This window comes from Bubalus bubalis, chromosome 14, assembly GCF_019923935.1.
Source record: "Bubalus bubalis isolate 160015118507 breed Murrah chromosome 14, NDDB_SH_1, whole genome shotgun sequence".
Taxonomy (NCBI): Eukaryota; Metazoa; Chordata; class Mammalia; order Artiodactyla; family Bovidae; genus Bubalus; species Bubalus bubalis.
Window position 1 is genome coordinate 19,501,627 of NC_059170.1, and position 12,614 is coordinate 19,514,240.

Here is a 12,614-nt window from a genome sequence, read left to right on the forward strand (position 1 = left end):
TAATATTAATTACATTATAAATCTTCATTACAGGCTTCATGAGGTTGGTACTGATGTTATTCCCATTTTACAGATGGCAAAAAGAAGTTAAGGAACTAGTTTAATGTTCCTCCTGTATTAAATGGAAGAATAGGGATTCAGTCTCAGGATATTGAACTCCTAATCTATGCTCTTAACCATTTAAACATCTTCTAGGTAAACTGTTTGTTATAAAGCATACTTTACACAGTATATATCAGATAATAAATACATTTTACAGGTTATATCATTCATGCATGAATGTTATCTACCCATTATGTTACAGGCACTTTGTTAAGCACTGGAGATTCAGGATTGAAAAAAACAAAACAGACAATTTTTTGTGTGTGGATTTTCAGTCTATAGGGGAAGTCAAACATTAAATAAGTAAGGACCCAGATAATTAGGGTAATTGCCATCATGATACGGTCTATGAGGAAAGCTATGAGGAAGTACAATAGGAAAGGTAATTTCGTTCTGTTTTGGAGTGGGATCAGCTTCCTCCAGATAATGAGATGAGCAAGATTGACAGAAAGTATTAGATGCGGGGTGTGGGAATGTCATTTTAGACAAAGAGAGCAGTAAATGCAAACATCGCATGGTGAAGAGGTGAAAGAATACCAGTGTACTCTTCCTAGAGCAGGGATCAGTCAGCAGACTTTTTCCGCAAAGGGCCAGATATGAATATTTCAGTCTTTCAAGCCATCTGGTCCTTATAGTAATTACTCATCTTTGCTGTTACAGTGCAAAAGCAGGCATAGACAATAGGTAAACAGATGGCTGTGGCTGTAGTCCATAAAACTTTATTTTAGAAAAACAGGGTCCAATTTGGCCTAAGGACAATAGTTTGTCAACCTCTATTCTAGAATATACTGAGAAAATGAAAGTATGTGATGAAACTGTTAAGGTCAGCACAACATTCTTATGAGGCTGATACTAATTTCTCCATTTTATCGTATACGAAAATTGTGGTTCAGAGACATGAAATAACTTGTCCAAGGTCACCCAGCTGATAGCTGGCAGATCTGTGATATAAAAGCAGTTTGTTTGACTCCAAAGATCATGTCCCTCTCTTCTCTGAAAAAAACTTTATTACTTTATCTGATCACAGATATACCAGTCATTCAAATATCAAACATTTCATAAGCATATAAATGATCCATGTCCTCAAAATCTCAACTTTTCAATAATCTCACTGTTCCTCACATATTCCTCCAACTCCTCCAAAAATCTCACATATTCCTCCAACTACTTTTTTCTGTAGCTATCACATACATCATCATTCTATTTATTTATTTTTTAAATAATGTTTTATTTATTTGGCTGCGTTGGGTCTTAGTTCCCTGATGAGAGATCAAACTGGGCCCCCTGCATTGGGAGCTTGAAGTCTTAACCACTGGCCACCAGGGAAGTCCCTCACTGTTCTTTTTAAAAGTAAAAATGGGATTATGTAAGTCGCAGTGTCTACAACATCTTTTTTTTTTTTTCCACTTACCTATATAACATGGACATTTTTTCATGTCAATATCAAGATATATAGATTTACCTGATAATTTATAATGATTCATCATAGTTCATTAAACATTTTAACTGGTTTCCTATTGATGGATATTTGGGTGGTTTCCAATGAAGCTTTGATTATCCTTGTCCTGATATCTTTAAATGCTTGAGTAACACCTGTGGTCATACCAACTCTCCTACGTTGATGTTACAGGACCTTCCATGCAGCAGGTTTTGAGGGGTTACATGGGCATCTTGGGGTCATTTTATTTCTTAAATATACAAATAATGATAGGACAGCTTTGAATAAAAGATTTGTCAAGTGGAAAAATTCTTATTTATCAAAGCAAGATTCTGATATCTTGGAAAGTCTGCTTCCTCACTCAGTATATGAAATATCATATTTTACTTCATGAATATTTTCTTAAGTGTCTACTCTGTGCCATACACTTCCTGATGCACTGGGAACACTGATGAGGAAGACAGACAAGGTTTGCCTGGACATTATTTTCTTAATTATTTTTACTTTATTCAGGTTTTACTCTCTTGATCTACCATCAGTTCAGTTCAGTCGCTCAGTCATGTCCGACTCTTTGCAACCCCATGAACTACAGCACGCCAGGCCTCCCTGTCCATCACCAACTCCCGGAGCTTGCTCAAACTCATGTCCATGGAGTCGGTGATGCCATCCAACCATCTCATCCTCTGTCGTCCCCTTCTCCTCCTGCCCTCAGTCTTTCCCATCATCGGGGTCTTTTCCAATGAGTCAGTTCTATGCATCAGGTGGCCAAAGTATTGGAGTTTCAGCTTCAAAATCAGTCCTTCCAATGAACACCCAGGACTGATCTCCTTTAGCATGGACTGGTTGGATCTTGCAGTCCAAGGGACTCTCAACAGTCTTCTCCAACACCACAGTTCAAAATAGAAAGCATAAATTTACCTCATACTGAGAAGCTAACTTTAGCTGACTATGAAATAAAGAAAAAATAAACTTGGAAATTTAAACAATTTTTAAGATATTCTCTCCAACCTAAAATAACTCCAGGATATACCCATTTGCTTCTTAAGTTGGGTATTTTAGGTATTTCCTTCATATCTTAGTTAAGATACGAAGCTTCCTGACTTCAAAACTTACTATACGACAAAGTTACAGGAATCTAAACACTGTGCTACTGTTAGGAGGATGAATATATCAATGGAATAGAATTGAGAGTTCAGAAATAAACCCATCTACCCATGATCAATCTATCTTGACTTTTCACAAGGATGCCGAGATCATTCAATGGAAAAAGAATAGGCTCTTCAACAAACTATGCTAATACAACTAAATATTGACTGACAAAAGAATGAAGTTTGACCCTTAACTCACATCATATACATAAAATAACTCATAGTGTATCAAAGAGCTAAATGTAAGACCTAAAACTATAAAACTCTTAGAAAGAAACACTGAAGTAAATCTTCATGACTTTGGATCTATGACAAACAAAAGCACAAACAATGGAAGAAAAAAGGAGGTAAACTAAACTGCATCAAAATTTAAAATTTTTGCCCATCAAAGGACACTATCAAGAGAGTGAAAAGACAACCCCCAAAATGAAAGATGTTTGCAACCAAATACCTGATAAAGGGGACTTCCCTGGTGGTTCAGTAGCTAAGATTCTGTGCTCCCAGTGCAGAGGGCTTGGGTTTGATCCCTGGTCAGGGAACTAGCAGCTTCCCTGATAGCTCAGTTGGTAAAGAATCCGCCTGCAATGCAGGAGACCCCGGTTTGATCCCTGGGTTGGGAAGATCCCCTGGAGAAGGGAAAGGCTACCCACTCCAGTATCCTGGCCTGGAGAATTCCATGAACTGTATAGTCCATGGAGTCAAAGAGTTGAACACAACTGAGCGACTTTTCACCTCACAGGGAACTAGATCCCACATGCTATAACTAAGACCTGGTTCAGTTCACTTCAATTCAGTCACTCAGTCGTGTCTGACTCTTTGCGACCCCATGGACTGCACCATGCCAGGCTTCCCCGTCTATCACCAACTCCCAGAGCGTACTCAAACTCATGTCCATAGCGTCGGTGATGCCATCCAACCATCTTATCCTCTGTCGTCCCCTTCTCCTCTTGCCTTCAATCCTTTCCAGCATCAGACTCATTTCCAATGAGTCAGTTCTTCACATCAGATGGCCAAAGTACTGGCGTTTCAGCTTCAGCATCAGTCCTTCCAATGAATTTTCAGGACTGATTTCCTTTAGGATTGACTGGTTTGACCTCCATGCAGTCCTAGGGACTCTCAAGAGTCTTCTCCAACACCACAGTTCAAAAGCTTCAATTCTTTGGTGGTTAGCTTTCTTTATGGCCCAACTATCACATGCATACATGACTACTGGAAAAACAATAGCTTTGACTAGACAGACCTTTGTCAGCAAAGTAATGTCTGCTTTTTAATATGCTGTCTAGGTCTGTCACAGCTTTCCTTCCAAGGAGCAAGCGTCTTTTAATTTCATGGCTGCAGTCACTATCTGCAGTGATTTTGGAGCCCAAGAAAAGTCTGTCACTGTTTCCATTGTTTTTCCATCTATTTGCCATGAAGTGACGGGACCGGATGCCATGATCTTCATTTTTTGAGCATTGAGTTTTAAGCCAGTTATTTCACTCTCCACTTTCATTTTCATCAAGAGGCTCTTTAGTTCCTCTTCGCTTTCTGCTATAAGGATGATGTCATCTGCATATCTGAGGTAACTGATATTTCTCCTGGACCGAGCAATCATAATCCTAGGTATAAATCTAGCAAAAATTATACATGTGTTTACTCAAATACATAGGCAAGAAGGTTCATAGTAGTACTATTAAAAGTTGACCTACAGTGAAAACTGAAATGCTCATCATCAGTAGAATGGCTAAATTGTGACAAATTAAAATTAGGAACTGTATGTAGCAATGAAATGGAACCAACTACAACTACCTGCAACAATATAGAAGAATCTCAAAAACACAAAATTGAGCAAAAGAAGGCAGACTCAAAAGAGCACATTTTATATGCTTCCATTTACATAAAATTTAATACGTGATAAACCTAATCTATGAAGTTAAAATTCAGAATACTGTTTACCCTCAGAGGTGTGGAAAAGGAGAACGAACGAGCTTTTGTGGGGCTTGAATGTTCTGTTTCTTGATTTCGATGTTAGTTGGACATCCGGTCCCATCACTTCATGAGAAATAGATCGGGAAACGGTGGAAACAGTGGCAGACTTTATTTTGGGGGGCTCCAAAATCACTGCAGATGGTGACTGCCCCCATGAAATTAAAAGACACTTACTCCTTGGAAGGAAAGTAATGACCAATCTAGACAGCATATTAAAAAGCAGAGACATTACTTTGCCAACAAAGGTCCGTCTAATCAAAGCTATGGTTTTTCCAGTAGTCATGTATGGATGTGAGAGTTGGACTATAAAGAAAGCCGAGCACTGAAGAATTGATGCTTTTGAATTGCAGTGTTGAAGAAGACTTTTGAGAGTCCCCTGGACAGCAAGGAGATCCAACCAGTCCATCCTCAAGGAGATCAGTCCTGAGTGTTCACTGGAAGGACTGATGTTGAAGCTGAAACTCCAATACTTTGGCCACCTGATGCATAGAACTGACTCATTGGAAAAGACCCTGATGCTTGGAAAGATTGAAGGCGGGAGGAGAAGGGGACAACAGAGGATGGAGGTGGTTGGATGGCATCACCGACTCAATGGATAAGAGTTTGGGTAAACTCCAGGAGTTGGTGATCGATAGGGAGGCCTGGCATGCTGCAGTCCATGGTGTTGCAAAGAGTAGGACACGACTGAGCAACTGAACTGAACTGAATTGGACATGTGTGTTCATTTTGTGAAAAATCATCAGGCTTTACACTTATGAGTTGTGTATTTTCACGTCTTTATGTTATATGCAAATATAATGTTTACAATTTTCAGAATATTTTTGAAATCAGGTTTTATAAGTCCTAGAATATTTCTCCTTTTTTTTTGGTATCTTCTTGATACTCTTTCATTTTTTTGATTGTGTATTCTATTTTTCAAAATTTTTATCCCTCTTCAAGACACTTTATTTCCTATTGTCTGAAAACCGAACTGATTTTGTAATAATAAGGCACGTTACTGCCATCTACTGGTAAATTACCACAATAAAGGTATACATTACAGTGTGAACCAGTGAGTGGCATCCACTTACATGTGATGTCCTCCAGTAAGACACAACTTGCCTAACCAAATGTGATAACCTTGCCATTTGGCACCATCGTGATGAATCCCACAGACAGTAGCATGTTGATGCTCTCTAGTAGGTTTTAGTCTTTTTTTTTTCTGTTTGATGTTGTTCTTAAAGACATGGTTCTAGTGTTCACTATCAGTCTTACCACTGCAAAGCTTAAGCCCATTGGACAAACATGAAAATAGATGTTCAAAAAATGCAGATCAAAGTAAGTCAGAAAGAGAAAAACAAATATCCTACATTAACACATATATACGTGGTGGTTGTGGTTTGGTCGCTAAGTTGTGTTCGACCCTTGCGACTGCATGGACTATGTAGCCTACCGGGCTCCTCTGTCCATGGAATTCTCCAGGCAAGAATACTGAAGTGGGTTGCCATTTCCTTCTCCAGGGTACCTTTCCGACCCAGGAACTGAACCCAAGTCTCCTGCATTGCAGGCAGATTCTTGACCGACTGAGCTACGAGGGAAGCCCTAACACATATATATGGAATCTAATAAAATGGTACTGATAAACTTATTTGTAGGGCAAAAATAGAGATGCAGACGTAAAGAACAGACTTGTGGTCACAGAGTGGGAAGGAGAGAATGGGACAAACTGAGAGATTAGCACTGACATATACACACTACAAAGTGTAAAATAGATACCTGGTGGGAAGCTGCTGTATAACAAAGAGAGCTCAGCTCCCGGCTCTGTGATGAGTGATGACCTAGATGGGTGGGATGGTGGGGTGGGACGGAGGCTCAAAAGGGAGGGCAGATATGTATACTTATAGCTGATTCATGTAGTTGTACAGCAGAAACTAAAACAACATTGTAAAACAACTATCCTCCAATTTAAAAAAAAGCCAAATTGTTCACCTCAAAGAATAATTGATTTGCTTTCTCTTTATCTATTGGACTTCCTTGGTGGATCAAACAGTAAAGAATCTGTCTGCAGTGCAGGAGACCCAGTTTTGATCCCTGGGTCAGGAAGATCCCCTGGAAAAGGAAATGGCAATCCACTTCAGTATTCTTGGCTGGAATTCCATGGACAGAGGAGCCTGGCAGCCAACATACAGTCCGTGGGTCACAAAGAATTGCATACGACTGAGAAGGTAATGGCAACCCACTCCACTACTCTTGCCTGGAAAATCCCATGGACAGAGGGGCCTAGTGGGCTGCAGTCCATGGGGTTGATAGGAGTCAGACACGACTGAGCGACTTCACTTTATTTTTTCACTTTCATGCATTGGAGAAGGAAATGGCAACCCACTCCAGTGTTCTTGCCTGGAGAATCCCAGGGACGGTGGAGCCTTGTGGGCTGCCGTCTATGGGGTCGCACAGAGTCGGACACGACTGAAGCGACTTAGCAGCAGCAGCAGCAGAGCATCTAACACTTTCTCTTTATCTAAATCTGAATCCAGAACGGTCCTGGATGTCTCAGGACTGCTTTTCTTGCTCAAAGAATTCTATGAAACAGCCTGATAACCTCTTCAGAGGCCTCAGGTAGTCTGTTGCTTATTGAGGCTATCATAAGTGCTAGTCACTCTTCTAAACATTTTGTATCTACTAATTCATTTTGAAGTGAAGTGGAAGTGAAGTGATGCTTTTGAACTGTGGTGTTGGAGAAGACTCTTGAGAGTCCCTTGGACTGCAAAGAGATCCAACTAGTTCATCCTAAAAGGAATCAGTCCTGAATATTCATTGGAAGGACTGATGCTGAAGCTGAAACTCCTATACTTTGGCCACCTGATGTGAGAACTGACTCATTGGAAAAGACCCTGATGCTGGGAAAGATTGAAGGCAAGAGGAGAAGGAGATGACAGAGGATGAGATGGTTGGATGGCATCACCAACCCTATGGACACAAGTTTGAGTAAGCTCCGGGGGTTGGTGATGGACAGGGAAGCCTGGCATGGTGCAGTCCATGGGGTCGCAAAGAGTCAGACACGACTGAGCGAATGAACTGGACTGAACTGAAAGTCACTCAGTTGTGTCCGACTCTTTGCGAGCCCATGGACTGTAGCCCACCAGGCTTCTCTGTTCGTGGGATTCTCCAGGCAAGAATACTGGAGCAGGTAGCCGTTGCTTTCTCCAAGGGATCTTCCCCACCCAGGGACTGAACCTGGGTCTCCTGCATTGCAGGCAGATTCTTTAGCGTCTGATCCTGTAAGGTACCCTTATTATCTGCACCTTACAGATGAGGCAATTGTAGCACAAAAATGTTAAGTTATATTACAGGCTATGATACTACAAAAATAGAGTTTATAGTCTTTTGGGAACAAAAACCATGTAAGGATTTAAAAACAAAGGGAAAAAATACTTCGGACCCTGTGGGACGAGTCATTTTTCTCCTTTTGGTCCAAGTTGTATCATCCTTAAGATAAGAACTCCAGATTTACCTGAAGTCACACAGCTAATAGGGGCTTCCCTCGTAGCTCAGTCAGTGAAGAATCTGCCTGAGATGCAGGAGACCCGGGTTTGATTCCTGGGTCAGAAAGATCCCCTGGAGAAGGAAATGGCAACCCACTCCAATATTCTTGCTGGGAAATCCCATGGACAGAGGAGCCTGGAAGGCTACAAAGAGCCGAACACGACTGAGCCACCAACAGTTTCAGCTTTCTTTTTCAGGACCCTCGTATGAAGAATCACATAGTAGTTGATCTTTTGTGACTGACTTATTTTACTTAGAATAATGTCTTCAAAGTCTGCAATGTTATAGGATGTGCCGAAATTTCCTTCCTTTTTAAGGTTAATGTTACATTGTATGTATATGCTGCATTTTGTTTATCCATTCATCTGACAGATATACAGCCTGCTTCTACCTTTTGGCTATGTGAATAATGCTGCTGTGAACATGAGTGTACAAATATCTGTTTAAGTCCCTGCTTCTACTTTGTTGGGGTAAATATCCAGAAGTAGTATTTCTGGATCAGATGGTAATTCTATATTTAACTTTTTGAAATTAAAATGATAACTGTGGTGGTAAACAGGAATACAGGTAAAAATGTATCAGGTGTACACTTAAGATGTTTGCATTTTCCTGTATGTAAATCATACTCCATTTTCTAAAAGAATAAAAAGCTTAAACATTTTTTTCCAGGCTCTTGTAAACCCTCTTGGTGTTAATTTCTTGGGCTCAAGTGTCCAAGGTGCCCTTTTGGCTGCCTGTGGTTCTCTTTTATTTTTCTCTGCCCTTTAGGGTCCAACCACCATTCTCAGGATTCACACACAACAAATATTTACTGGACATATGCTCTGTGCCAGGCCCTGTACTACGTGCTGAGAAAACGGTGGTAAACAAGATGGATAAACTCTCCCTCCTAATGAGGTCCACAGCCTCGAGAAGACAGGTGATAAACAACCTAATAAGTCCTATTGAGGACAAGCAAGAGAACTTGCCTAAAGAATCCTCGGAGAAGGTGTCCTTGGGGGTAGTGATGTTTGAGCAGGGATCTGAAGGCTGACAAATTATCTAATGAGGAGGGGGAGCACACCAGATGGACCGATCAGCACGTGCAAGGATCCTAAGAAGGAAGGAAGTACAGAATGTGAAGATCAATGTACTTACAGTCCAGAGAGAGTTAAAGAGTGCTAGGAGATAAGCCTGGCGATGTGGGAAGGGCAAGAGTGAGACATCTATTTGGCCTCTATCATAAGAGCACTGCTGCTGCTGCTACTGCTAAGTCGCTTCAGTTGTGTCCGACTCTGTGCGACCCCACAGACAGCAGCCCACCAGGCTCCCCTGTCCCTGGGATTCTCCAGGCAAGAATACTGGAGTGGGTTGCCGTTTCCTTCTCCAATGCATGAAAGTGAAAAGTGAAAGTGAAGTCGCTCAGTCGTGTCCGACTCTTAGCGACCCCATGGTCTGCAGCCTACCAGGCTCCTCTGTCCATGGGATTTTCCAGGCAAGAGTACTGGAGTGGGGTGCCATTGCCTTCTCCATTATGAACCATCAAATAGTTTTAAATAGAGGAGAGACATGATCAGATTTTTGACTTAGAAATATTGCTCTGACAGCAGGGTGGAGAATAGGTTGGAGGGGAGCCAGGGAGAATGTGGACTCGCCTTAGAGGGCTACTGCACCACTCCAAGCACATAGTGTGTGCTCAATAAATATATTGGTGGAATGAAATGACTCTCATTTTTCTTAGATGAGACCAATATGCCTGAGCTGTATAATCAGTTAACAATCCCCTGCTTATCTATCTAACATGATGCTTGTAATAGACCCTTAACTCCCATTTCACAGATGAGGAAGTTGAAGTTGAGGCAAAGGAAAATTACACAGTTATCAAGAGCGAAAGCCAGATCTGAATCCAGGCCTTTAGGACAGGCATCAAGCCCAGTGCTCAGGAGGCCTCCCTACATTTGGGAAGAGGGGGAAAGGGCCACACTCTCTTGTACCCACTGAGTCTGCTAGGGTTACAGTGATGGGACTTACAGGCAGACATCAGTAATAAAGGCTAAAGATGATCTTTATCATCATTAGCATTATTAGATACTATGTATCAGGCACTGTGCCAAGGGCTTTCCATGCTTTCCCTAATTTCCTCTTTGCAAAGACTATTACTATATCCATATCTCAGGTGCATAAACTGAGGACTGGAGAGTTGACTTGCCCAAGAACACTCAGCTTAGAGGGTTCCCATACGGCTGTGCAGTGACTCCAAGATGGGGGCAGCAGCCACTGGCAATATTACAGCTCCAGGAGACAAACAATCTCATATCCCGGCTCCGAGATCTGCACCCAACCGAGCTGGCGCGCGCTCGGCCCAGCGCTCTCGGGGACGTTTGGTCACGTGGCCAAGGCCCCGCCCCCACCCTGCCCCGCCCTCTCCCGCGCTCCCACCCTCTCTCCCTCCCTCCCCCTCCCTCCCCGACCCGGTCCGGCCCATCCCCCTCCCCGCCGGCTCCCTGAGGCCCAGCCGGGTCGGGCTGCGGGCGGCCGGGCGCCGACGGCCGGATAGACGGGCGCACGCGAGGACGGACCGACAGACACACGGAGGGCCGCGGGCACGCACGGCCCGGGCCGGTGCTCCGAGGCCCGCCCTGGAGGGCCGGGGCCGCGCTCAGGTGAGCTGACGGCGACGCGGGCCCGTAAGGGGTGGGCCCGCCGGGCGTCCGCGGTGCCGGCCCGGCTGGCTCCGCGGGAAGGAGGCGCCGCCCGGGCCCGGCGCGGAAAAATGGCGCCGGCGGACCGTGGAGCACGGCCCCTGTGCGGTCCCGGCCCGTAGCCGCCCCGCCCGCCCGCCGCGCTCGTGTCCCCGTCGCCATGTTGGGGAGCGGGCCCGGGGCCTGCGGGCGCGGGCGCTGGGGACTGCTGGGGGCCCAGCAGTGGTGGGGAGGGTGCGGGACTCGGTGTCCGGGAGCTGAGGGAGTGCTGAGCCGGCCGGGGTCTGCACGGGGTGGCGCTCCAAGCCTGAGGAACTGGAGGGAGTCGGACGTGGGGTAGTGGCCGGGGTCGCCGGATCCAAACGGGATCGGGATCGGGATCCGTGGGGCTTGGGGAGCAGGAACTGGAGCTGGGTTAGGTCGTGGTCCGTCTTCAGGACCCCAGGCCGGTAGGGCGCGGCGGGGCGTGGGATTTGAGCCCAGGCTGTCAGGGCTGGGACATTTCTTTGCGGGGGGCGGGGTGGTGGTGGTGAAAGGGTTGATTGGAAATGGGGGCCCTTTCGGTACAGAGGCGAATATCAGACTGGTCTAGTCGTTAGAGTTGCGGAGCAAGTCCGTGTAACTCCCAAGGGACTGAGGACATATGTGCCCCCAGGATTCTGCACTCCGTATTGGCAAGAGCAACAGAAAAAGTAAGGTTTTGATGAAGAGAGAAGGGGGATTGAGGTTTGGGTGCAGGAGCTGGCCAGCAAAAGAATGCAGAGTGGAACTGGTTGGCAAGAAGAGAGAGAGCCTTCATCAACTTAGGGAGTTTGTGTGTGTGTCTTTAAAAGGAGGGACCCGGCTGTTTGTGGGCGGTGACCCAAGGTGTCTTCCTAGGAAGGGGACAGCCCACTGTTTTTTAAGAGCAGTGTCACCTGGGGAGGTCATCAGAAAGGCGTTATTGAAGCCGTGAGAATTGTAAAGGATTAAATGTATGAAAACTGCAAAGGCCTTAGATCTTGTGTAGTGATTTCAGATTATGTAGTGATTTTAGCTGAGACACAGAAAAGTAAAGGTGACTTCTCAAGATCTAACCAGTAAATGGCAGAAGTAGTACTAGAACTCAGGCCTGTTGCCTCCTTATTCAACACAACTGCCTTAGAGGAATTTGCCAGGTGGGCGAAAAGTATTAAAAAGTCAAGTATGGCAGCATATATCAAAGAACTACTAAGTAAGTTCTTTTTGTATTGAGTTTGTCAGTACAAAAACTGAGGGGGATAGGAGAAAAGTATAGATAACTAGCTATTTGATAATTTCTAGTGTACTTCTGTTTGTGCAAAGAAGTTATCTTCAGAATCTTTTTGACTTCTATCTTTATATAGAGTCTTAAGAGATGCTGCTTCTTTGCTAGGTGTTTACTGTACAGCAAAGGGACACAAAAAGCCTAAAAGGTAACAGTGAACAATGGATCTCTATCATGACTGTTATTAAAATTCGATCATGATAGAAGAGTTCAAAGTCCCCATGGGCTATGAGAGAATTCTCAGTTTTGTTAGAGTTGTCCCAGGGCCCCCATATAATCAAAAAAGACTTTCAACAAAAAGGTTATGAAGATGTTCATCAGATCAGATCAATCGCTCAGTCGTGTCCGACTCTTTGTGACCCCATGAATCACAGCATGCCAGGCCTCCCTGTCCATCACCAACTCCCGGAGTTCACTCATACTCATGTCCATCGAGTCAGTGATGCCATCCAGCCATCTCATCCTCTGTC

General features: G+C 44.1%; 1 protein-coding gene across 13 annotated transcripts in view; it reads left to right on the top strand.

The window, feature by feature from the left end:
- The first annotated feature begins 10,604 nt into the window (after positions 1–10,604).
- The window catches only part of NCOA6 (nuclear receptor coactivator 6), a 96,450-nt gene continuing 94,440 nt past the window's right edge, over positions 10,605–12,614 (top strand). For 9 of the 13 annotated variants that reach the window (XM_025263600.3, XM_044927712.2, XM_025263601.3 and 6 more), the window contains exon 1: positions 10,606–10,820. The gene's annotated coding sequence lies outside the window, so the exon portion shown is untranslated. Of the gene's footprint in view, positions 10,821–12,614 lie in introns of all 13 variants that reach the window. The other 4 variants (XM_044927720.2, XM_044927716.2, XM_044927717.2 and 1 more) reach the window with 2 other exon arrangements.